Source organism: Suricata suricatta, chromosome 16 (genome assembly GCF_006229205.1).
Source record: "Suricata suricatta isolate VVHF042 chromosome 16, meerkat_22Aug2017_6uvM2_HiC, whole genome shotgun sequence".
Classification (NCBI taxonomy): domain Eukaryota; kingdom Metazoa; phylum Chordata; class Mammalia; order Carnivora; family Herpestidae; genus Suricata; species Suricata suricatta.
Genome location: NC_043715.1, coordinates 56,012,885 through 56,021,119, shown reverse-complemented (window position 1 = coordinate 56,021,119; position 8,235 = coordinate 56,012,885). Strand labels below are relative to the sequence as shown.

The following is an 8,235-nucleotide window of genomic DNA, read 5'->3' as shown; positions in this document are numbered from 1 at the left end:
GGAGACAACCTGACCCTCCAGTGTCACTCAGAAGACGGATTTGACACATTCGCTCTGACGAAGGACCAGGGGCTCACACCTCCTGTGCGTCTACATGGGCAGCCCAGCCCCGACTTCCCCCTGGGCCATGTGAACTCCACCCATGGGGGCCGGTACACATGCTATGGTGGACACAGCCTGTCCTCCACCTGGTCGGCCCCCAGTGCCCCCCTGGACATCCTGGTCACAGGTGAAGCGCCCACTCCCCATATTCGGTCTACTAAGGGTGGTGGGACCATGGTCACGGCTAGGGGTGATGGGGTCCAAGGAGAGGGTCAGGAGCAGAGGCTGAGATGGGGCTGTAACAGGGACTGAGAAAGAAACAGTGAGGGCCAAGGAGACCCACCTGAGAGACAAGAGGAGCGGAGAGGGGGTCACACAGAGTCCCAGGAGAGAGAACGGAGGTCTCCCAGCTCAGGATCAAGAGCACATGAGGAGGGGGCGGATCTATAAGGTCACAATCTTCCTCTCCCCCAGGAATGTATGAGAAACCATCACTGTCAGCCCAGCCAGGGCCCTCAGGGTCCTGGGAAGAGAAAGTGACCCTGCAGTGTCGCTCTGAGATCTGGTTCGATATCTTCTACCTGTCCAGGGACGGCTCACCTGCTCCTCCCCAGCGCATTCGTCTGCGGGATGAAACTGCACCTTATCAGGTCATCTTCAACATGAGCCCTGTGGCCTCAGACCATGAGGGGACCTACAGGTGCTACGGCTCACATAGCGCTTCCCTCTTCCTGTTGTCACACCCCAGTGACCCCCTGGAGCTGCGGGTCTCAGGTGAGGGGCCCAGTCTCCATGTCCATGTTGGGCCCAGACACTTGGTCATTGCCCTGTTACAGGAGAGCTTTGACTTGGGATGGGCAGGAGGAGAAACAGGGGAATCGGCCACCAGCTGATCCCTCCTGATGGGGGATGGAAAAGATGGAGAGCCCCATGCCCTCTCCACGTGTCACCGCCACCAGGACAATGGGACAAACCAGGTGTGTGCAGGGAGGAGACTGGAGGGTTTAAGGGCTGAGCTTTGAGGAGAGCAGGAGTGTTGAGGGGGACATGAGGACCACAGCCCCACAGCCTCCGTCCTGCTCCAGACAGCACCAGGAGTCTGCAGAATCTCACCCTCATGGACGATCCTCATGTCTGCTGGGGACAGAATCCTCTTAGCCTAGAGGACACAGCCTCCCCAGTCCTAGGGTGAACATGCTTATCCTCTGCACTTCAAATATTTACAGAGGTGTTGTTCCTACAGGGCTTGGGGCCATGGGAGGTGGGAAGTGAAAGGAAGGGCATCGGATGTGCAGCAGCACTGAGCGCTCTGGTGCCCGCAGGGTAGTCAGTGTGAGGGGAAATGCACGAGGGAGAACCCATTTGAGTGCAGAGAGAGCTGACTCTGTCTCTGTCCTTGGTGCTAATACCTAGGAAGTAAGAGTATCCTGGCAATCATGGAAACAGGCCCATAACATGAAGGGAAGAGCAGGGCTGTCTTTCATTTTCTGGTCCGAGGGTGGGGGGTTCCCTGGAAGTCGTAACTCAAGTTGAGTCAGTTCAGCCGCTCTTTGCTGAGACATTAATAAAGTCCTATTCCTCTCTGAGAGTTTGTTCTCCCAGCTGTCAAAGGCAGAAGCCTATCCTGGATTTAAAAGACTAAATCGGTTCTGAACTTTGCTGCTTGTGAATTCTGTGGGACAAGTTTCAGGAATTTCCCTCTTGGGACTTCAGTAACCATTGACAGTCGTTGATAGGAAAGAGGGAGAGGCTGGATTTCTCCCCAGTTTCCATGAGCACCAGATTGTCAGCTGGATCAGGCCATCACCAAAACATGTTTCAGAAGATTTCATGTTTCCTATTCTCTCCTCCCATTTGAGTGATACCTGGTATTTCTTGGCATTTCTATTGTCATTTGTTCAAAGCCTATCTCATATCTGTAGATCTCTATTTTTTTGTTCATGTGTCCATCTGCATTTTTATTTTGCAATTTATCCTTATTTGCTTGTTTCTTATCACTCTTCATATCTAGATGACAAACTTAATGAATAACTAGGAGTGACGTGAGTTATTCTAATCCTTCCTCTTAGAAAAATGCCTGAGGTGTGGTATAGAATCCATCATTTATTTTCAAAAAGAATAGATTGATAGTAAAGATTGGAGACTGCTTTGAAAATAATATCGTCACAAGTCAGGGATGATGAGGAGCCGGCTGAGGTGAAGGAATGAAAAGGTACCCAGACTTTCACTCCATCACACTCCTGAGTCTCAGAGCAAAGTGAAGCCTCAAATGTGTATTTTTGCCTCCTAGTTAGATGGAAGATGAGAAGCTGGAGATGCTTCCCCAGGCATAGAGGTTGACATTAGCTAGTTTCAGGGACTCCCTGGACAGGAGAAAAGACATAACTTACACATTCCTAGATCTCCTCAACCACACTCTTTTTGACTTCATGAGTAGTTCATATCCTCAGACCATCACAAAACTCCAGGCTCCAAGAAGATGAGTGAGGAGAAATTCCCAGTCATGGGGCCGGGCTGACAGGTTCAAGTTCTGTCAATGAATTCAGGTTACCACAATGGACATGCAGGCATTACAGCATGATGGCAGCCTGTTCTCATCACAACAATTGCTTTTTCCACATTTTCTAGCCTCAAACTGCCAAGATTACACAGTAGAGAATCTCATCTGGATGGATGACCTTTCTGAGTTCTGTCAGCTCAGGGCCAAGCCTTAGGAAACCTGAGACAGTGACAAATGTGTGGATCTGGAGGCCTCCAAAGAGGAGGCTCCAGCCCAGGAGAGGGTGGAAAGAGCAGGGGCCTCCACACCAGGTGTCCCTGCTTCTGCAGCTTCAGCAGAGATGAGAGGCAGGGGGGCTGGTTAAGGCATGGATAAATGAGGATAAGCCTAATCACCTCCTGGTGCCTCTGTATCAGAATCTAAACCGTGGTGTCAGCCTCACAGGACACGCCCCTAGAGAAGAGCCTTCCCTCCTGTGGGCACCACTCTGATGTCCCTTGTGCAGACCTGGGAGCCTTTGAGCCACTCGGGGCACCACTGAGACCAGGTGGGGCCATGCACAGCTCCCAGGAGTAACTCAGTCACCTGTTTGCTTTTTTTTCTTTTTATTTGTTTGTCTATTTGGGGTTTGTTTGCTTTAAAACGTTGTTTATTATAATTTTTTATTTTATATTTCCAAGAAATCAATTATTTTTCAATGGAGCACTTCTGATTTACTGATAATAATTACATCCATCACAAAAAATTGAAATCTCATGTCTCCAGAACCTAGATATTTTCTATTTGCATCAAATACCACATGATACTGATGCCAATGTAAAATGTTAAGATTGACCTGAAGGTCATTTAAGGAAATATCTTCTTTCATCAGCTAAATTGTTTTCAAGCAAACTGCAAAAATGTCTAATTTCTAAGCACAGAATTTCTGAGTTATCTATTTTCGTGTATTTTTCTATTACTTCTGGGTGTTATCAGGAAAAAGATAATTTTTAAGCAATGAATTAGGAATTTTTCTCCAGAAAGCTGAACATCTCATGAACTATTATATTTTCTCCTTGAATTTGGCCATGGTGAGATACACTGAAAGTTCTTGACTTGTTCTATGATGTTTATCACTCAAACACTCACATGATGCATGTCATTCATTCTTTTCTTTTTTTAATTGTTTATTTTTTTATTTTTATTTATTTTTGAGAGAGACACACACAGAGTGTGGGTGGGGAGGGGCAGAGAGAGAGGGAGCCACAGAATCAGAAGCAGCCTCCAGGATCTGAGCTGTTAGCACAGAGCGTGACATGGGACTCGAACCCACAAACCATGAGATCACGACCTGAGCCAAAGTTGGACGCTTAACTCTCTGAGCCACCCAGGCACCCAATTCCTATTTTCTGAATTGTATAAGCTTACTTAATTTTTACATGGAGGTCTGTAAAAAAGCAGTGACCTAAAACTGGTTTTTGTTTTTTGAAATAGTTTTTTTTTTTCATTTTTAGGTCAAAGCAGTTAAAATAGAGTTAAAAGTTACCTAAATTTTTTGCTCACCCAGTTTTCTGACACCACTGATTTTCTCTCTTCATAATGGCTTTAAGATCAGAACTGATTCTGGAAACATATGTGGAGAGGAGGGAGGTTGTCTTTTAAGATAAAAATAAAATAATTACCCTCTTTCCTTGAAATCTTACAGCAGTTTCTAGAGTTCTTCAAGGCAGATAGAGAGACGCAAGGGAAGAATGAGATGAGTAGGAAGAGGAGAAAGAGGAGGAATTGAAGAAGGAGGAGAAAGATGATAATAATATTGATGATGGTGATGATGGTGATAATGAGGGTAGTGAGGATGATGAATATGAAGGTGATAATCATGGTAGTGGTCACAATCATGATGATGGTGGTGGAGCTGCTGAGGAGTATTGGTGATGATGGTGATGGGGATGATAATGGTGATGGTATTGATGATAGTAATGATAATGATGATGATGATGATGATGAAGATGGTGATGATGATAGTAATGATGATGATTTCGAGGGTGATAGTGTTGATGAGAATGTTGATCATAATGATGATGATGATAATGAAGAGGGTGATGATGTTGATGATGACGGTAATCTTAATGATGGCAGTGTTGATGTTGAACGTGATGGTGGTCATTTCGATAGTGATCATAATGATGATGGTGGTGGTGATGGTGATGATGAATATGCTGATGATGGTGGTGATGATGGTAATGATGATGGTATTGATAGAGATGGTGGTGGTAATGATAGTGATTGTAGTTATGGTGATAATGATGGTGATGATGGCAGTGATGATGATTACAGTGGTGATGGTGATGATGATGGTGGTGATGATAAAACTTCCCTCACCTACTTTTCACACCTGGCCCACTTCCCATCACCAGGCCTCTACATGCTACCTCCCTGTTCTCCTCTCGATCCTCCTACAACCACAGACATGGCTTCATTCTTTACCAAAAAGCATGCTTATGACTTTTTGAGGACCTGCTCTTCCCACAGCTTATGACTCACCTCCTCTGGTCTTCATGTGACTCCCCTTTATCCCTTCTCCTATTCAGGATTCAGCTGAAATGTCACCTCCAAGTGAGGCCTTCTCTGTGACACTGTTCAGAACTGTCACATACATAGGCTCATAGAGAATCATAATCTTAGGCAGAAGTACCATTTAATGTCCTACCAAGTTGATAGCACCATTTAGAAAATATTATGAATCTGCCTAAGTTTGTATCACACTGTAAGTGTACTTAACCGTATGAAAAATTATTTAATGAGAGAATATATGCATGAGGAATTTTCAGGTGAAGATTGAAAGGCTGACTGGAGAAAGGAAGCTGCTGGAGATAGAGTGAAAGGGAACCTGCCCCAGAGTTTGAGCCCTCTGTGCTCCTGAAATTCAGGTTCTTGTGAAGACCAACCCCTCATCCATGGATCCTAGGTCCTCAGTTGTTGAATAAATACAAGCTTTCACACCTACAACTTAGCTTGCGTTGTCCTGTGCCCAGAATGCACAGGATAAGAGAGGGGGGTGAACTGTTTCTGTACTGAGAGTCCACTCTTCTCAGTAAAGCTGAGCCTTTGGGGCACAGCAATGCTATGCTCCAAAGAGTCAGAAGAAAGTCTGAGTTCACAAAACACAGAGAAACAGAAATAATCCAATAGAACAGAGGAGATGCTTAAGGACTACCCAATAGTTACATCAAGGGAAGTGGGGGAGAGAGAAGAATGCACAGCGCAGGGGATAAGTTTGAGTTCACTCAGCTTCTCACCTTCCCCCGCTTGTTATTGGTTCTCAGAAGCAACTGACACCATCATCCCATCACAAAACAAGTCAGACCCCAACAGTGGTTAGTAGAACCTCAGTCAGGGGACTGGTGTGGAGCCTGAAGCCCTGTCAAGAGGAGGTGGGTGCCCTGGGTGGAAATCCAGGATCGGGACAATTTTGGTCTCCCTGACCTCAGTGACTTCTTTGTCCTCAATTCCTAGCCTCCTCTCCCAAAGACTACACGGTGGGGAATCTCATCCGCATGGTCATGGCTGGCCTGATCCTGCTGGTCCTCGGGATTCTGCTATTTTGGGAACAGTACAACCAGAGAGGAGTCCAAGATGAAGCCAGGAGGTAAATGCAAGAGACAACAGTACAACGATCAGTGTGCTCAGAAGTTTCTGGAATGAAGGGCATGTGCCTTGTGAACTATCTGCAGGTAATTGTGAGGAGGAGGAGTCATGGTTCATGTGCAGGGACAATGCCTGGGCTATTCTGCCATTAACCTGTGGATTCTCCTTCCCAACCATCATTGAGTTATCCTGACTGGCTTGTCCTTCTCTGTTTGCTGAAACCCGCTTCCATCCCACACTGTAGATGTCACTCCACACCTCCAAACACCTTCATGCTCTGGCACAGTGTTAGGTAACCCATTTTCCTCCACTTTGAATCCTCATATACCTTGAGTTCCATGAAGAGGTCTGCATCCCTTCAGTTCACATAATGCAGGCTGTTTTAAAGAATCATAAATCAGCCACAAAGACCCAGCCTGAATGAGATAAATCCACAAGATAGCCAACGACTTCTGTGCATCACTTCACTTCCATCACATGGCCTGTCTGCAGTGCCTCTGAGAAACCCACTGTGCAAAATGGTAGTTCGTGGCATTGGCCGGTATTGCTGGTGTATCTTCTCCCTTCATAAGCAGCTCCAAGGAGCCACTGCGAGGTGGTCCCCGATGGGGAGCCTTGTGCAGAACCGAAGTCACAAAACAGTACAAGCCAACATAGGACCCCTTTAAGCCACTCTGCTGCCCCAAAGTGCACTGGTGTTTCCCTGTATTTGATTTGGAACAATTATCTTGTGTAAGAAAAGAGGAAAAACAAAAAAAAAATGTACAGTCTATGTAGGATGTACAAAACTATACATTCTATGTCTGTAAAAATACACGAATAGATTACAAATGATCATGTATTTTTATGTAGAAACATGAGAGTTAAAAGGTAAGATTATGAAAACCATGGGTTAAGAATGATTCCATGTTCATTTTATATGATCTTATCTTATTGATGACATCTATAAACACCCTATTTCCAAAAACTGTATTCACAGATATTTGGGATCAAGACTTGAATGTATCATTTTGGGTGACATAATTCAATTGAAAAGCAACCAAATATATACAGGGATGAATTTAGCAAAGGAGGTGCAATATTTACACATGTTAGGTGTTTTTTTTAATATGCTGAAAGAAATTGGAAAAGACCTAAGTCAATGGAATGGCATCCGAGGATCACAGCTTGGAAGAAATGATGTGGTAAAGGTGATGATACTCTCCCAGGCAATCTACCAGATCAATTCAATCCCTATCCAATTCCCAAAAGACATATCAGCAGAAATGAAAAGGACATATCTTTAATGCAAAGTTTGCAAAAGGGGGCACCTCAGTGGCTCAGTCGGTTCAGTGCCCAATTCCTGCTCAGGTCAATATCTTATGGTTTGTGAGTTCGAGCACCACATCAGGCTCACTGCTCTCAGTGTAGAGCCTGCTTCAGATCCTCTGTCCTCCTCTCTCTCTGCCCTCCCCCCCACCATTCACTGTCTCTCAAAAATAAATAAGCATTTTGAGTTAATTTTTGTGTATGGTGTAAGAAAGTGTTCTAGTTTCATTCTTCTGCATGTTGCTGTCCAGATCTCCCAGCACCACCTGCTAAAGAGGCAGTCTTTTTTCCATCGGATACTCTTTCCTGCTTTGTCAAAAATTAATTGGCCGTACATTTGTGGGCCCAGTTCTGGGTTCTCTATTCTACTCCATTGGCCTATGTGTCTGTTTTTGTGCCAATAGCATACTCTCTTGATGATGACAGCTTTGTAGTAGAGGCTAAAGTCTGGGATTGTGATGCCTCCCATTTTGGTTTTCTTCTTCAATATAACTTTGGCTATTCGGGGTCTTTAGTGGTTCCATACGAATTTGAGGATAGTTTGTTCTAGTTTTGAGAAGAATGTTGGTGGAATTTTAATGGGGATTGCATTGAATGTGTAGATTGCTTTGGGTAGTAATGACATTTTCACAATGTTTATTCTTCCGACCCATGAGCAGGGAATATTTTTCCATTTCTTGGTGTCTTCTTCAATCTCTTTCATAAGTTTTTTTTATAGTTTTCATGATATAGGTCTTTTACATCTTTGGTTAGGTTTA

General features: G+C 44.7%; 1 pseudogene; it reads left to right on the top strand.

Annotated features, from left to right (window-relative positions):
* Positions 1-6,958, top strand: part of LOC115280097 — a 17,999-nt pseudogene extending 11,041 nt beyond the window's left edge.
* Positions 6,959-8,235: the final 1,277 nt, after the last annotated feature.